The sequence below is a fragment of the Miniopterus natalensis genome, chromosome 11 (assembly GCF_054644295.1).
Source record: "Miniopterus natalensis isolate mMinNat1 chromosome 11, mMinNat1.hap1, whole genome shotgun sequence".
In the NCBI taxonomy this organism is placed as follows: domain Eukaryota; kingdom Metazoa; phylum Chordata; class Mammalia; order Chiroptera; family Miniopteridae; genus Miniopterus; species Miniopterus natalensis.
This window is the reverse complement of record NC_142091.1, coordinates 47,240,839-47,259,619: the sequence shown is the minus strand read 5'-3', so window position 1 is coordinate 47,259,619 and position 18,781 is coordinate 47,240,839. Positions and strand designations below refer to the sequence as shown.

The 18,781-nt window shown below is 43.7% G+C and overlaps 1 protein-coding gene and 1 pseudogene across 1 annotated transcript in view; both read right to left on the bottom strand.

Moving 5' to 3' along the window:
* PARVA (parvin alpha) overlaps window positions 1-18,781 on the bottom strand; it is a 129,324-nt gene that overhangs the window by 44,961 nt on the left and 65,582 nt on the right. The window lies entirely within an intron of this gene.
* LOC107535319 (protein O-glucosyltransferase 1 pseudogene) lies at window positions 5,630-7,956 on the bottom strand (annotated as a pseudogene).

Genomic DNA, 18,781 nt, shown 5'->3' with positions numbered 1-18,781 from the left:
ACAAAGAATTCTACAAACTGACCAGTAAGATAACAACTACAATATGGGCAAGAGATCTGAAAAGACAAGACACCAAAGAAGACGTACGGATGGCAAACAAGCATATGAAAAGATGTTCACCATCATTTGTCATTAGGGAATGACAAATTAAAACAACGAGAGACCACTACACACTTAATTGGAGTGGCTAACATCCAAAAAACTTACAATACCAAATGCTGACAATGATGTGAAGCAACAGAAACTAGCATTCACAGCTGGCAGAAAGGCAAAATGTACAGCCATTTTGGAAGACAGTGTGGTAGTTTCCTAAAAAGCTATAGTCTCACCACATAATCCAGCAGTCATGTGCCTACGTATATATCCAACTGGTTTGAAAACATAGTCACATAAAACCCTGCACATGAATGTTTATAGCAGCTTTATTCGTAATGGCCCCAAACTGGAAGCAACCAAGATACCCATCAATAGGTGAATGAATGAAACTGTGGTACATCCAGACGATGAAATTTTTATTTAGTGATAAAAAGAAATGAGCAATAAAGCCCTGAAGAGACATGGAGGAACTTTTTGTATCATTCCTAAGTCAAAGGCTAGTCTTTAAAGACTACATAACGTACGATTCAATTATTTCACATTTGGAAAAGGTGAAACTATAGAGACAGTAAAAAGATCAGTGGTTGCCGGGGGTTTAGGGGGAAGGCTGAGTACAGAAAAAATTTAAAATGGTGAGAAGGTTCTATATGATACTGCACTGGCAGATAACATGTCACATGCATTTGTCACACCCACAGAACTTTCAGTTACAAGGCATAAACCTTAATGTATATAAACTTAAAAAAAATTATTTTGGAGGTTGGGGGTCCAAGGATGGGATGCAGATGTGGCAACAGAATTTAACTGTATTATAAATGGATGAGACAACCTCAGTGAAGGCGTTTAGGGTAATAGTCCTGACTGAAGTATCACTGGAAATGAGTGGAGTCTCTGTGACCAAAGGCAAAAGGAACTGAACACAAGCACTGTACTCTAGTTAACAAAATTATTTCCCATGGGGGTATGGGTTAACAATTGTGATGCTGCTATACATTATACTGGAATTGAACAATTAATTAAATGATTGGTAAATGGCAGAAACCAGGTTCCTCACTGTTGAAGAAGAAGGTTACAGAGAAGCAAGGTTACAGTAAAGGTTAGGATGATCCATGTAGTAATGGATTAGCGTTGGAGACATCAGTAAGAACTCATGTTCATCTTAATATAGATACAGATGATTGCATATAGAAATACTTAGAGAGATGTGTACATACATGGGTTAGTGCACACATATATTTCCTTGCTGTTAGCTGAGAGGGCCTAAAAGAAATGACACTCCAGTAGCAATGAACACATCTGGCACCCAGATCTTAGTTTCTAGTACCACTCTCCAATAAAAGGACCCAGGACTCCTTGGAAAAGCGATTTATTCTAGGACTGGAGGGAAAATATACAGAAAATATATAAGATGAGTCTGGAAACAGAAAATAAAGAAGCTGAAACAATTTGAGCCACAAAATAAAGTATGGAACTATATCCTAAACCACAAAATAAATATGAATCCATACTGATATCAAAGATCAAATAAATGAATAAATAGAGGCTTAGGGAAATCTCATCTGTAGAACTCCGAATAACTTATGTAGATCCTGTGCCCTCAAGGAAAAAGAACATAACCCCACGCTCCTCAAATGTGGGCTCTGCATAGTGACTTCCTTCCAAAGAGTACAATATGGAAAAGGGGAACAGGAGTAAGTTCACAGTGGAGAAACCTGATAAACACCACCTCAGCCAGGTGACCACGGTCAACATCACAATCATAAATCATGAGATTTGATGTGATATGTTGAAAATAGCACTTATTTCTGTGCTCTTCCTTCCCCAAAGCCATAAGCCTACCCTAATCATGAGAAAAGCATCAAACGAATTCGAGTATAAGAATAGCTTAAGAAATACTCGATTAGTATTCCTCAAAACTTTCAAGATTATCAAAAACAAGAAAAGTCTGAGAAAATGTCACAGCCAAGAGGAGTCTAAGTGTAATATGGAATGCTGGAACAGAAAAGGGACATTAGGTAAAAACTAAAGAAATCTGAATAAACTATGGACTTTAGTTAATAATATATCAATACTGGTTCATGAATTATAACAAATGGACCATACTAATGGAAGACATTAATAAGAGGAAAAATGGTGCAGGGCATATGACTCTTTGCAATTTTCCTATAAATCTAAAACTATTACAAAAATAGTTTATTTAAAAAATCAATCTAAATTTCCTATTTTTCCAACCAAATACAGTGTTCACTGTGGGGAAATCCATGATTTTATGGGACTCACATGTTTCTTCCCATCACTAAGAGACAGTGGTAATTTATTCAACATTAGCTGAGCCCAATGGAAGCATCTGTACAAGAGGCAAAGCACAAAGGCCCTTTAAAGGTCCTACAGTGCAAGCTGTACTCATTTCCAAGTGAGAAGCCAGGTTTCCAGGAAGAAGTGCATGTTTTTTTGTTTGATTCCATAACTGAGATGAGAAGACAGAGCTTTGTCATAACTTAAGGATGCCTGGCAGGGTCATTTCTGCTTTCCCAAGAAGACATTTGCCCCACTAGTACAAGAATCACGGAAGGTACAGAGGTCTCTTGAATGATTTCCTCTGTAACTGCTCTGGAAACAACGTCCACTCATGGTCCCTGATGGGCTTTTGTGTTAGTTTTCTATTGTTGTAGTAACAAATTACCACATACTCGGTGGCTTGAAACAACACAATTTATCACCCTTATGGTTCTATAGGTTAAAAATGCAACACAGGTCTCACTAGGCTAAATCAAGGTGTTGGCAGGGTTATGTTCCTTTCTGCAGGCTCTAGGGGATAATCCATTTTCTTGCCTTTTCTAGCCTCTTAAGAGGCCACTTACATTCCTTGGCTTGTAGCGCCTTCTTCCTCTATCCTCAAGCCAGTAATGGGATGGGGGAATGGTGTCAAATCCTTTTCACATTGCATTACTCTGACCGCCTCTTCGACTTTTAAGTGCCTTTTAAGTACACTGGGCCACCTGAATATAAAGGATAATTTCCCTATTTTAGAGTTAGCTGATTAGCAACCAAAAGTTAACCAGCAACCTTAATTTGCCTTTGTCATATAAATTAACATACTGACAGATTCCAAGGATTGGGACCTAAAAATCTTTGGGGTGGGGAGGGCATTATTCTGCCTATAACAGCTTTCCTGGTTAGTGGGCAGGTTCTGTTCTCAATACTCACTTTTTTTTAAAAAATTTAAATATATCTTTATTGATTTCAGAGAGAGGAAGGGAGAGGGAGAGAGAGATAGAAACATCAGTGAAGAGAGTCATCACGCCCCCTGCAAGCCCCCAACTGAGGATCGAGCCTACCCTGGGCATGTGCCCTGACCAGGGATCAAACTGCGATCTCCTAGATCCTAGGTCCATGCTCAACTGCTGAGCCACGCCCGGCCGGGCTGAAGACATCTTTAGCTGGGTCTTTATGTGTGTGTGTTCTTGTTCATTGTCAGTATAGGGGTGAAAGATAGGGAACTATCTTCTTTGGAGCTGACCCAAAGGAGCCCATTAAATTTTTTAATTTTATTTCTCTTGGGAATATTAGGCAGAGAGACAGAGTCTGGCAGACTCTGGAACTACACACAGTAGCACCCTAGAGACAGTCCAGAACTCTTGCTGAGGTTCCTGGAGTTGCCTTGTTCTCCACCCTTCCGACTGCTATGAAACCTGTTTAGATTCTTCAAAATGCCTCATATCCTTCTAATAAATTCTTTTGCTTAATCTAGTAGAGACAGTTTCTGTTCTTAGCAACTTGGAGAGCCTGGCCTAACAGTGGAATAAGGTGAGCCACTGACATCACACAGATCATACTCACCAAATAAAGAAAGGAAAAGCATTACTTGTGTTATCCAAGTATCCCACTTCATTCAAACACACTAAATTATCTTTCCTTGAAAAAAAGAGTGGCCTTTTAGCTCACTGAAGAGAAAGGGGTAAGTTTGAGACCCAGCTAGTATTAATAATAACAAACTTCAAAAGTTATGGGGATAAAAATTATTTTCAAAAACATACATTTTACATATTGTTACACACCATCCTCATACCATCTACATGGAGGTAAACAGGTAAGTATAAAATCTGAGTAGCATTTGCTATATTTAAATTCAGGTGCTCTAATTGACTTAGCAAAGGGCAGAAGATAATTTGCAATGTTTCAATTGTTAATCTTGCATAGTCCCCCACTGGAGCCAAAGGCTCGGCAATCTGTAAATAGGATCTAGTTAAGCCAACTGTCTCCATCCATCCACTCATTCACCATCCACCCTTCCAACAATCCTTTAGTGTCTACTCTGTGTGAGGCACTCACTGTACTGGATAATGGAGACATCAAGATGAGTAAAACATGATTCCCACCCATCAAGAAGCTCACAGAACAGCAGGAGAAATAGTCAAAAAACTACAGTACAATGTGATGTCATATAATACAGGCATGAGCAAAATACTATGACGGTCCCTAACTGCCTAGACTCTAGGCCCTAGAGGAATGAAAGTGTCAGAGAGAAGGTGACACTTGAGCTGGAACTTGAAGCAAAATGGGAAACACCCTCAGAAAAAATGTAGTTTCAGCTCCTAATTCAAAGGACAAAAAATTTTGTTTCTGGTTTAGTGAGAAGAAAAGTAAAATACAGAGAGAATCATGACACCTATTAGGACCTCATATTGACAAGGCAAAACCATAATATAACTCAGGAATCTGGACCTCTTATTGCTAGACTTATAGCACCCAAGGACATGATTCCCATTAATTTTTAATACTAAAAATATTCAACTTTAAATGTCTGCCTTATTTCATGCAATGATCCTACCAGTGATATTTAACTTCTCTAAGAAGGTCCTTAGGCTTAAATTTTTGTGGATGGGAGTTTAAAAGGCCATTTCTCACAAATGGAATAAAATCCTGATTTTATATGACTGAATCTCACATTTACTAATTTTGAAAGCAATTAATAGCAATCTGTTCTTGGGAGTCAAAGAAAAAGAATTAATTTCTCTGTAGAAAGGTTGGGCTTAAGAGACAAGGATGGTTCTATGTCATCAGACTATATGAGTTTTAATCTAGCAATTTTTCTTCGTTTTTGACTATGTTAGCAAGAGCACCTTGAGAGATTAAACTACTATCTAAATGTCTGTTTTAAAAAGGGGGTAAAGGGAAGAGGTCCCTGCAAGACAGTGAGAGTGTGGACTACTGTCAATGGAAGGAGGAAAAATACTAAGGATGCACAAAGAGTGAAGAGTTGCTGTTCTCTGCACAGTTCCTTCAAAGAGTGAAGACTACTTCCTCAATTAATTAAAAGGTTTTTGTCTTTTTTTTAGAGACCATAAAAATAAGGGTGTGAAGGCACAAGAGGGAACTTGAGATCCAATTGCAATTGCTCTTTTTCTGTGTGGCATTAGAGAAACCTGCTGAGTACCAGAGAGTTTAAGCATTTATAGAAGAAGTCATTGCACGAACAACTACTGCTTCCTTAGACCCTTCAGAAAATAATCTCCAGGTATTTTTCACAAACCCTATAGGACTTCCTATAAAATATAGCATCAAAGATCAAGCTTAGAATAATTGCAGAATTGTGGTGATGAGTTGTGCTAGTTCCAAATGGCTGAGTTTCTGCTCCAAACAGTGTGACGAAAGAAATCATCCCACGGTCATAGTCAGTTTCATAGTGATGGACATAAATATGTGGATGATCTGAGGCACAAGCTGTGATTGGTCCTGAGAAAATGAAAGGTAGAATCGGGTTCATAACCCACATCTCATGATTTCAGGTCCTTATTTAGCCAAAGCATTGAGCTGCTTCATATCTGCATTGTACACATTTTGGATCTTTCTCAAGACTTGCTCTGGGTGCAGCATGGTAAGGAAAACCAGATATTTGCCTTGATAACAGTATTCAAGGTATAGCCGCCACACTCATGGCAGGCTTCCCACCGCAGGGTATCTCAGATCTGCTGCCGTAGAGTAGACTTTGGTCCGATGATGACTATTAGAGCTCAGTTTTCAAAATTTTCGGAATAATCTGATTATAGCCTTTCTTTCTTGTTACATTATAGGACAAGAATTTAGAGTATTCAGTCAACAGGTTCTCCCAGTAACAGGTGATGCCATCCATCCTCAAGTGGTTCACAATAAACTGGCTTCCCCTTCCAGCGATTTCTTGAGCTATGTCATCATTCGCTTTTACAAATTGTAAGTTCCTGGACGTTGCAGAGATCTGTTTTGACTGGGATATAGTGAACCCACGGCTTCAGTTGTGGATAGAAGAATTCCAGCCACTCATCACCAACATGGAAAACAAGTGAACCACACAGGAAGAGGTGCTTGAGCCGGAAACTTGCAGCTACACCTCGAAAATTAAACAGATACTTGTATTTGCAGTGATCCACAAGATGGACATTCTCAGCAGCTGGCTTTCCCAAGGTCTCTTTCATAGACGTCCAGGCCTGGTTTTTGGTGTACTCTGCATCGACAAGTTTTGGGTTTTTCCGAGATAGAAGAATGAGAGGATCCTGCTCTGGACTTGTCCTTGATCTTCAGGAATATGCTGTGGAGTTTTTCTTTCTCTATGGCCACTGTGCTGCTGACCTTACCAGATCTTCTCTGAAAAGGTCCCATCATCCAACACCTGTAGGATAAATTGGCCAAACAGCAGGTCCCCCTTCCCAAAAGGTCCAAGCAGGATACATGATGTCACGGTACTCTGATATCTTGCTGAAGGAGAAGACTGGAATGGCAGGCTCCATCCACTTAGGAACCTGAGGATAATCTCATACACTGATCACCATCTCCATGTCAGGGAGGCGCCCAATAACTTCCAAAATGAAGTGTTCCGCACCACTGCATCCTGAGGGAAACATGCAGTCACTTTCTCGGTATAATCCGTTCTCAATGATCTGATAGTGAGTTCCTAGCTTCCGTCTGACCACCTCCACCATCATCTTCCTCGAGACACCTCCTCGGAAAGAAGTCAGATCCCCTTCTATGACACCACGGTAGCAGCTGCAGTTTTGACTTGAACATGGTTCATAATTCTCCAAAGACCTGTTAATTTGGTCAATAAATACTTTCCATTTTGAACCTGATCTTTCTGGCGGCCTGGCCCTGAGGACAGGAGCAGCAACAGCAGCCACAGCCCAAGCTGGGAGCGTGCCCGCCTCTCCAGCGCCCGCGGAGCCACTGCCTCAATCCTCACTCTTGCCTACAACATGTGGGTTCACTTTTTCTCTGTGTGAGATTGCCAAAAGAAATGCAAAATCCCAAACCTCTCCATCCCAGCCTTTAAGCCTGGAGTTTTATTACTTTTAACTAAGAGGATATTTGTTTTAGCAGCCATAATATAAAGCAACAGGGAAACATGGGAGCCAGCTCGTGGTGGCCTCAGCAGACTGTCAGGGTCTCACCATACGCCCCTCTGCTTGACACAGCTGTTTAGTCACCAGGGTCTGATATCCGGCCCTTGGAGTACAGCCAAAAAAAGGGAACTTAGAGGCTGGTGTTGTGATGGGAGCTGACAGGGGGATCTATGGTCCTGAGTCTTATCGTTTCCATGAACGTCTTTGTCTTGGTCAGTTTTATAGTCTGTAGAGTTGGAAGGCTGCCAAGCAAATGGCTCCTAGACATTTATTCATTGTTCAGCCCAGCATGTAGTTCAGCTCTGTCCTCCAATTGAAAGTAAGCATGGAGTGAGGGAGGTGCACCACTGGCTCTTTGGGCAGTCAGAACAGTCTGAACTGAAGCCTTGGTGGAGGTCTCAAGTAAGCCATGGGAGTTTACAACACCACACAGCACAGAGGGTCCATCACCAAATGCATCACTGTTCTTTGTCTTTTACCACGCCATGTCCTGTTACTGCTTCAGAGGGAGAACCGGACCGCTTCCTTGGTTTTAAAGGTCTGCTTCTCCTCCTTAAGCAGAAGATGATGTGGATGTGCTGTCCTGGGAGTTGATAGTAGAAAACGCCACGCCGTTGGGCATGCGTGTGCACCTGCGTGCCTGCATGCACCCTGAGCGCTTGGAGCAGCCTTGGGGGACCTGAGAACTTGATCTGGTATGCTGGCTAATTACACACGCAGTGTGGGTGCAATGAGCACTGCAGGACAGCCAGTGTGGAACTGGCACTCCTTCTGTCTTTCATTCATACACATGGATGGACGCCTCTGGTGACAGGGGCTGGGCCAGGAGCTATGACTACAAAGGTAAACAAGTACTTCCTTTCTGGAGCTGGTAGGTTCTTGAAGGGCAGCTACCTGTGGTGGCCCTCAGAGCCCAGCACAATGCCAGGCACATGATAAACACTCCATAAGAGCTCAGAAGGTGCTTTAGTTAGGGAGGGGAAGGGAAAAGACACATGCACAAAGTGCAATGCAATATGATAGGGGCCTCCACCCAAGTCCTGAGAACAGGGTGCCCTTCCAGGGTGGAAAGAGCAACAAAGGAGGCTGTGGGAGATGCAGAGGCCACCGAAGGCCAATAGGGCTCCAGGCACCCTGTGCAGCCTCCACACCTCCCTTGCTTTTACCTTTGAGTATCACCTGAGTCAAATTTCTTCATTTCATTCTCTGTGGCTCTTTATTTATTAATCCTGAACAGCCTGTCATTTATTTTGCAGTTGCCCAGTGCTGCTTAAAAAGTGCCATATCGAGTACTAGTCCATGTGAATTCGCAAGTGGTGGCCTCCGTTGAAACAAGGGCTCTGGTGTAGCCATTGAGTGAATATGGCATTTGTGTTTTGTTCAGATCAATTCACTGGGGGGCTAAGTTTGGGTGTGTCTGAAGGCCTGTCAGTGGTTTATCTTGAAGGAGCACAGTTTTTAGAAACTCTCTCTTGAATGAAGATGATAATGGTGAAAGAACACACACTTACACTTCCTTTGTACCAGGTAAAAGATGTGACACTTTAAAAAATATATATTGCCCCAGCTGGGTAGCTCAGTTGGTTGGAGCACCGTCCTGTACACCAAGGTTGCAGGTTCTATGCAGGGCACATACAAGAAGCAACCCCAATGAGTGCATAAATAAGCGGAACAACAAATGGATGTTTCTCTCTCTCTCTCTCAAATCAATAAATAAAAGTAAAAAAAATATTAAAAAAAAATTAGCTCATTTAATCTTCACAACAACCCAATAGGCAGGTACTATTATTATCCCCATTCGACAGAAGAGGAAACTGAGGCCCAGAGAGGTTATGTAACCTGACCAAGGGAACAAAACTAGGAAGTGGAACCCAGATTTGATCCGGGACCAGCTGGCTCCAGAGTTCACATCCTTAAGATGACTCTGTATGCCATCTCATTTTATGTAACAGTTTTGTGTTGTTTTTTTAACATAACAAAGGCTAAAACACAGTCATTTCTGCATTCCCACGGAAAGCCAGAAGGTTGCACGGGGACTGATTTTGTGTATGTTGAGCCCTACGGGTTGTCCAGTCACTCTATTGGGGCCCAGCTCTGTGAGGACAGATGAAAAAGGTGATATTTGAGCAGTATTTTTGTTTTAAATAATGGGTTGATTTATTTCTGCCTAGAAAAGAACATCACGTTCATTTAAGAGAACTTTGAAAATATAAAAAAAACTAAGAGAGAAAATAATCCTATTGTTCAGAGATAAAACGTTAACATGTTATATTTTCTAACAAGCTGTTCTGTTTTATACACATCCACACGGAAGCACACACGTGCACACACACTAACATACCCAGGTACATGCATGGCCTGCTTTTGTAGTATCACATAATCTCATTATCTTTCCTTAGGCTATCAAAAGTCTCACTTTAAATGGCTTCCTCGATCTCTCTTGAAGGCGCACACATATGCTATTTAACCGATCCATGACTGTGGGACTTTAGGTGGTTTCCAGCCTTGGGGGGAGGCGGCCGAGTCTGGAGGCTGAGTCATCCGCCAGCTGCGAGGGGTGCCAGCCAGCGCAGAATGCGGTGCCCCTGGGGACAGATGCACAGCCCATGTGAGTCAGGCCAGGGACCTTCTCTCTCCTGGGTGAGGAAGCCATAGGCCACAGAGTTCAAGAGGCATCTCTGAAAAGTTCCCGAGAAGATCCTTCTAATAGTTGGCCATCTCCCTGCCCCATGTCTTAGTTTGGAGTCCTTTGAAAGTGGAAGAAATCTGAGGGAAAAGGGGGAGGCCCAGCGACAGGGGCACAGGAAAGCCAGTGAAGGGGGTGCACGTCACGGAGCTGGTTGCCCGTGGGCAACTGAGCCTCTAACCCCACGCAGGCTCTGCTCTGAGGAACTGTGCAGGCCGTTTCCCCAGGAGACCTCCCTGTTAGTTGGTGTTAGCCGGGTGCCGCCTCTGTGTGCTTCCAGGCCGCGCTGGGTGCCAGCTGGGAGGGCTCCTAGGGCCCTGGGGCAGCAAAGTGGAGGCGCACCGAACTGTTTACCAGAGCCGGGCCGAAGCAAGAGGTGGCCGGGGGGGTGACGTGTGGCACAAAAGCATCTGCTATGTTCACCTGGAGATTCAGGGGAGCCAGGAACCTGCCTCCGATCCCAGGAGACCAGGGGGGAGTTAAAAGTATATATTGCAACACATTTGGGAGGGAACTTACTCTCCTTCACCGAGGAGGCAGCCCCTTTTGTGGACAGATCTCTGTGCTTCTCCCATCTCTCTTTCCACCGTTCGTAAATATACATCTGTGTGCATATCTGAAGAACACCTGTCCCCCCCGTTATTCTGAGTCCTCCACGAGGACGGAGGCCTTGCCCACCTCCGCACTGCCAGCACCTGCCACGCAGCAAGTGCCCAGTGTGCACTTGCTGAATCGTGAACGGTGTGGCAGTGCTGGCCCCTGAGCAGGTCCCACAGCCACATAAATAGCTCTGCCTTCCAGATCAGAGCCCGACATTACACTTGGGCAGGTCTGGGCTTTAGTAGGGAGGGTAAGGAACTGGAGGCAGCAAAGCCGAGAGAACAAACGTGTGCTGGTTGTGTGTGTGTGTGTGTGGGGGGGGGGGTCTAAGACATGTAGTTGGAAGCATTTTTGCTGGTCATTTAGACTTTCTCAGCACTAATGACCGAGTCCTGCCTCAAAATGGAAATCCGTAAGCCATAGCACTACAAGTGGCAAAGTGCTGCCAGTCATGCCTCACAAGAGCCACTGCAGCTCCCTGTTTGTTTTTTTTCTAAACCAACAATCCATGTTGACAGCAAATCTGTACAGAGAACCTATTAAAAGAAATTGTAGTAAATCAGAGATGCTTTAACTGTCTGCCTGGCGTCCTGCTGATTGCAAGCCTGACACTTCCCCTGTAGCTTCCTCTTGTATAACCTCCCATTTGATTCTATCCCACGGATAATTATTGAGTCTTGACTATGTGCAAGGCAATGCGTCGAAGCCTCATTCCAGTTGCATCTTCCAGGCCCAGAGTATAATTTAACTTATGGACAAAAATAAACAGGCACAACAGAAGCAGAGAGTGACAGAGGCCACTAGAAATGGACTATTTCAAAGAAGATAACCTTCTACCATGTGAGCAGGTGTGGGGTAGCTCATTCATTTGCTTAACTATGCATTCAACAGTGTTCCCTGGCAACTTTCCTGGGCCAGGCACTGGGTCCTGGGGTCAAAGGGATGAATGAGACCCAGAACCAGCATACAGCATAGGACCCTGCGGGAGCCAAAGCAATATCACTTAATTAACCTGGAAGTGGAAATCAGGGAGGGCTTCTCAAAGGAGACAGTTTATTTGCCTCTTAGAAGAGTAGTTCATCAGGTGATGAGGGAACAAGACATATGAAAGAGCTAGAGATGGGAGAACAGGCACATTTTGGGGAAGACTGTGGTAGAGCAATGAGCCTGTGGGGTGTCAGAGAGTTAAGCCAAAGGCCATATCATGCAAAATGTGGATTTCATCCTGAAAGCAACAGTGAGCCACTGAAGAATAAGAAAAGCAGAGTTCTGCAAGTCTGCAGGACGGCTGGGCAAAGGTTCCCTAGTGGACTCATCTAAGTGGACATCTTCCTGGGATGGGATATACTCCAGGATAAGGCTGTCTGGGATGGCCTGGGCTCTGGCCAATCCAAGGGAGATTTTGGATTAATCCCAGCCCAGCCTCTTATTTAACTTTCTTTCGCCTCTAGAATGGGAATCATAATACTTAGCTCACAGGTTTGTAATGAAGCGTTGATAACATAACAGACACATAATGTCCAGCCTAGGAGGACATGCCTGAGTAAGCTTCAGTATCTGTCAGCCTACCCTTCCCCACGTTTCCCAATGTGAGCCTGAGTAATGCGGATCAGCACCAGGGGAGGGAGGGACTGCTCAGAGATGATCTAATGAGACAAGAATGACTTTGGCAAGCCAACACAGCTCTAAAACAAAGTTGGAGGAGACTTTAAGAAATTATGATCTATCCCCTTGTCTTGGGTTTCAAACAGATGAAAAGAGACAGGATGGTGAAAGAGAGAAAAGAAAAAGGCTGATGAAATGTTTTACAAAGCAGGACATTTTGGAGCAAGTGGCATGCTGAAAGTACCTAGGCAAGCTGGAGAAGGGCTATATTGCGGCTATTATGGAGACGGGAAGGTGGATATGGTATGGAGATTGCAGTGTGGGTGATGGCAGTGCTGGTTTTAATGGGTGTGGTGATGTTGATAGTGGTGACTGTGGCTTAGATGAATTTTCCGAGGTGGAAAAAAGTGGTGCTCAATACCCATAGCACCTGGATTGTGGACTCTAATTAATAATGCCATTTCCCACTAAAAGGAATCAGGGCTCCTTGGAGAAATGGCTGATTCTAGATCTGAGGCAGAAAATATACTAGATGAGCCTGGAACAACTTATTGCCAGAGACCAATGAGTTATAAATTTCCACTAGGTAGGGTCATATCAAAGAGGCTTTCATTGGCCAAAACCAGAAAACTCTGAGCACCAATAAGGGTAACAACTGCAATGGCTTGAAACACATCGAATATATTTAAACCTATGAGTTAATAATGATACTAGAAAAGCAAAACAATACCTCTCTAGTCACCTGTGGAAGATGCTAAGAAAACCACTCATTTTGAAAACTGATTAATAAAAGGAAAATAATCTAACATTTAGCCTATCTTTCTAAATCAAATGTACCTGTGGCTGACCAAATACTTAATGAGGGAAGTTCTTCTTTATAAAGCATTTTAAATAATAAATAACGATGAAATAAATGAATTAGAATATAGCCATTTGGAAACCTCTAATGAATTAATATATCTAGGCAATGATCACCAATGCCTGCTCATAAATGAGAGACAACCAGATGTAATGCCCCCCACTCCTAAATGGGACAGGACCATCAGTCCTAGATCTACTTATCAATTTTGCAAGGGTCAGAGGAGCATGTTAACTGACACCATTGATGTACAGCTAGCAAAACCTAGACTATGGGAAACTCTACAGGTTTCCTCAATAAATATTTCTCAAGGAATAAAAGAGATCTGAGAGAATGTCAACCAATTGCAATGCCCGGGCCTTCGTTTGATCTTGATTCCAACAAACTGTAAAAGTAGTAAATGAAACCATCAAAATTATGAGGCTGAATAGCTGAAGATGTTAAGGAATTATTAAATTTTGTCTACATGTCATATAACTGTGTTTTTAAAAAGAATCCTTATCTTTAAGAGCAATAACTAAAATATATATACTGAAATAACATGTCTGGAATTCACTGGAAAAGAATTTCCTGGCAGGGGCTGAGGGTCAGATGGGACATATACATAAAATAAGATCGGCCACGGATTAATCATTGTTGAAGTGGGTGAGGGGTTCATTGAGGGTGTGTTACATTATTTTTTTCTACTTTTGTATATGTTAGATATCTTCTATAGTAAGAAGTTCTTACTGTTGTTGTGTGTGTGTTTTCATGGTACTTCAGACCTAGATTCTGGATGTGGGGAGCAGAAGAAAACCACAAGCTTGCTTTGTAAAATAAGGAGACAGCCAGGTCAGTGTGGCTCAGTGGTTGAGCGTTGACTTATGAACCAAGAGGTTACCGGTTGGATTCTGGGTCACGGCACATGCTTGAGTTGCAGGCTCGATCCCCAGCAGGGGGAGTGCAGGAGGCAGCTGATCAATGTTTCCATCTCTCTATCCCTCTCCCTTCCCTTTTCTCTAAAATTAATTTAAAAAAAATAAAATAAGGAAAGAGATCAGGGCAAGGAAGTAAGAGCAAGGTCAGTCTGGCAAAATAAAGCAACTAATGTGGCAAGCCTAGATTAATAGCCTTAATATATAATGACTTCATTATAGAAATCCATAATAAATCTAGCAAAGCCCTTAAGGCACATTAATAAAATACATTAAGTGGCAATTTATATAAAGAAAAAGATACATAAGTAACTAGGAAATATTGGGGAAAACATTGCTTTCCATTGGTCTCCACAGAGATGTAAATAAAAAAACAAAGAAATGCTTAGCAGCAGCAGCCAGGACCCTCTCAGCACCTTCCTTCCCTCTGCCTCTGTTCCACCAACCACCCCCATCACCGAAGGGTAACACACCAGCTCTGCTTAAGAGTCTCCAGGGGTCAAAACCTCTGGATCCCTCGAGGTCTTCTCATTTCCCCCTCAGAACTGTTCTTCTCTCGGTCGGGGACCTTCAACACGAATGCTTTCCCAGTGGGTGCAAATGAATGAATTTGGGTTTTATCCATTCATCAACTGGGAGTGGGCTGTTAATCTGTGATGAAAGCACTGTGGGCCCAGGGAGGAGCCAGGTCTCCCCTACACATCCTCCGGGGGGCCAACAGAACTCACCATGGCCATCCCACGGGCTCCCGTTGCTCATGGCTATCCTTTCTACTCCTTTATTAACTGCAGTCTTTTCAGAACTTGGATCAAGGAGCCAACTGATGTGACCCTTAACCTGTCAAAATCCATGGGGAGGCATCGCAGCTCAGCCATAAACCCAAACATGTGAATTTTCAAACCATGTTTAATCTGGGTGAAAACTGAGTGGAAAATCTTGCCAAGAACTTGCATAGACATCAATCAAACCCATTTCAGATCCTGTCTTAATCTATTTATTCCAAACTATTTGGGGGAATTGGAAAGGCCCATTAAGGCATTACTGACTCCGAGATCTTAAAGTAAGCTCTTTGTCCTGTTTATATTGCTGTCACTAATGAGAATTACAACACCCTCTCGGCTCCAGCATGGAGTAGAGCTGGCTGGTAGGTCTTAGGAAAAGCATTTAGCAGGCTAATAGCTCACAGAGGCCAAAAGCGTCTTTCTACACTTGCAGAACGCACGCTTAGCTTCATCATTACGTAGCAACAGAGGACAGTAAAATTAGGTAGAGCTTTTCTTTCATAAGTCCTTCATCCCTTTATTTCTTTGTTCATTCCCATCTCCTCCCTCTACCCCTAAATATCTTACACGCACACACACACACATACACACACACACGGACACACAGGGACACACACACACACACACACACACACACACACACACGCTCTCCTTCCATAACTATGTCTAATAACAGGGCTAGGCTAATGCAGGTCAGGTTGATATTAAAAAACCTTCAGAGGCAAAGAGGAGGGGCACCTACCATCTCAGAAGCCCAAACGCGAGAGATGAGCCAGGAACTGGCCAGGGCACCCCCAACCGTGAATTGCCCCACTGCAGCATGCCCAGTTTTGTCCAGGCTCCAACCTACCTTTAGGGCAAAGTGCCCCGCAGCCCATGGTCTAGGGTGTCAGCCACAGTCATGGTACCCCGTGCCCAGAGCTGCCCTCTCCGCGTGGCAGCCCACACCCCTCTGCTCTCAGGCCGGTTTTCGGGGGTCGGGAGGGTTGCAGAGCTATGGCCTCTGTCCACTGTTTCCTGAGGAGACTGCTGCCTGCTCGATACAACTGTCAGCTCAGCGCATCGGTTGAGAACAAGTAGCTGCCTATATAATTTAATATGATGCCACATGAGACTCATAGACCTGCTGCAAAGCAAGCAGGAGTCCGCCTCTCGCCTCTTGGCAACTGGGAATCTGGAGCGCCTGCTTGTTGCTGCTCAGGCTGGGTCTACACCTCAGGTTGTGTGTCAGAGCTGGGCAGGGGTGGAGGCTGGGCTGGGTGTTTTCAAGGGGCCAACTGCTGGGGGCCACTGAGAAGTGAGTGTCATCTGAGGGGATCTGAAATGTCTTAGTCCGTCCACAGACTCAAGGTCATAAGCATCTCCTTGGGCAGAGGCTAGCTGTGGGCACAAAGTAGCTGTGCCTCGCCCTTGAGCCTTCTCTCGGTGGTTGTGGGGGAACCTGTCCACTCAGGAAAGAGAATCCAAACTCAGACAATGACGGTGTGAGGGTTTCTACACGTACACTAAGGGCAAGAATTTATCATCTTAAGGACAAGAAGAAAACCTTCTGATATTTGAATATTTGTCACTGTGGCCCTTTTGGGTTTGTTGGCTGGTTGGTTTCATGCAAAGACCTTCCAGGGGGAGGCAGGCCCTGTTTCCCTTGCAGATAAAGCAGGGAGGTGACCCAGCACCGGCGCTGGGCTGGTTCCTCAGACTCTGGGACCAGTTCATCTGCGCTCTGGTGGAATATCCCTGTGGAGACCCAGGACTGGTTCCCGAGACGCCAGATCTTGGGAACTTGGCAGGGATGCCCACCACTGTGGTCAGTCCTCCAGGACCCTGTGCCAAAATCACCCCGCCCCAGGGGTGGGGAGAGAGAGCCCTGCTGAGAGTCAGTCCTAGGGAAAGTCTCTGGGCTAGAAGGAGGCACTATGGCCAATCAAGCAGGGGATTCTTACTTCCTTCGCCATCTGACCCCAAAGACCGAAGTGTGGATCATGCTGGGAGACAGTGCTGCCAAGGTGCTCAAGGATACTCAAGAGCCAGGAGCATCAGACACCTAGAAATGGCTACAGGTGCATCTTCCCAGGCAAGGTGCTTGGGAAGGGTTTAGACCCAAGGAACTGACTCAGTCCCTCCTTTTCAGTCCCCTCTAGCAGGCTGGCAGCTCCAGAGGGCAGATGAGGTTTTTATTGTTGTTGTTGGAATATTTTTTGGGGGAAGGGGGTGATATGAGGAGGCTGTCTCAGGCGCTTTTCCCTTTTTGAAAAAAAGTACTACTCTAAGGCCCTGTGGACCACTTGAAAACCCTGGAATGAGAAATGTGGGATGTAATCACTGTGCCAGCCACGATCATTTGAAAACGGGGCCTTTCCATAGTTATCAGCTTTATACTTGTCATCTAGGAAGCACCACATTCTTCAAATTGCTAACACCTAAAAGGCACAAAGTATGCAAATTCAGCTCACATTTTTTGATTAATAATTATTATTGTGGCTGGCATTAAGTTGACCTTGCACACATTATCTCATTTAATCTCTGGGGTGCAGAATTTGTAACAGTGAATTTATGTCATACCTGCTGCCTAACACATCAGAGTATGTAAAAGAGAAGTCTAGAAATAGCACTGCAGGACTGGGCTAAAAGGTTTTGATTCACAGCAAAGGAAATTTAATTAAGCATGTAATGTCAATTACTGTCATTCATAATCATATTATTTCTCCCCAGAAATAATACAGATATAAAAGTCTAGAGTTACCTGCATGTTTGATGTAAATAGGATAAAATTATCTAACTTATGAAAATATCCAGATATCAGAAGGAAAAAAGTATCTCTACCTAGCCTCATGTCATCAAATTTCATTAGGTAGGGACATGAGCATCCCACTGCAAGGAAACCCAGCCCTCCTCTGAGAGCAGGTCGGAAAGACTTTCAAAGGTGCCTGAAAATCAAGGGTTTAATAGGTCACAATTTTTTAGCTGCTGTAAACAATCATGTCCTACTTGTTTCGACAAAACCCAGGAGAGGACAAGGAGAGGATGCTCTTGACCCATCCCCATCACTCTTTGGACTCTGTACGGTGAAAAGGACCAGATCCTTTCACAGGGCAGCTTCAAGGTCTAGTGGAAGGAAGGAATCACAGGAAAGCACTAGGGCAGAAAAATATAGCACAAATGCTAAGCCACGGGTAGGTCCATCCACGAGTATCTACCAGCCTGCCATTTCAGTCATTCCCTTAATCACTTTTGAACTGTCCACATTGCCAGACCCTGGGCTGAATAGTGGAGTCACTATGGGGAGCAAGAGAGCAGCGAAGTCCTGGCATTCTTAGGGTTACAGTCCATGGAGGAGACAGAGACTAGCTTTAAAAATATACACATTTACAGGTACAAGGCAAGCTCTACAGATTCCTAGTGTCTACATATCTAAAATGGGTTAATATTAAAGAACATTTATTCCATGGGGTGTGGCAAAGATGAGATGAGTCAATATGTATAAAGCTTTTGGATAAATACAAATTAATAAAAATTCGACTGCTACAACTATTACTATCTTTACTACTAATGAGTGGCTTCACCAGTTACTAGCTGTGTGACCTTGGGCAATTTTACTTAACTTTCTCATGTTTCAGGTTTCCATCTGTAAAATGGGATGAGAATAATTCCTAAAGAAAAAGATTGAGTTAATATGTAGGAAGTGTTTAGAACAATGCCTGGCACACAGTAAGAGTCTGATAAATGTTAGTTGCTAGTGGTGATTATTTTTTTGCCAGAATCTTAAGACATCACGTCAGCTCATAATATGCTTACAATCTAGCTCAGGACTTCTCAACAGAGGCACTATTGATGCTTTGGACCGGGAAAGTCTTTGTTGTGGGGAG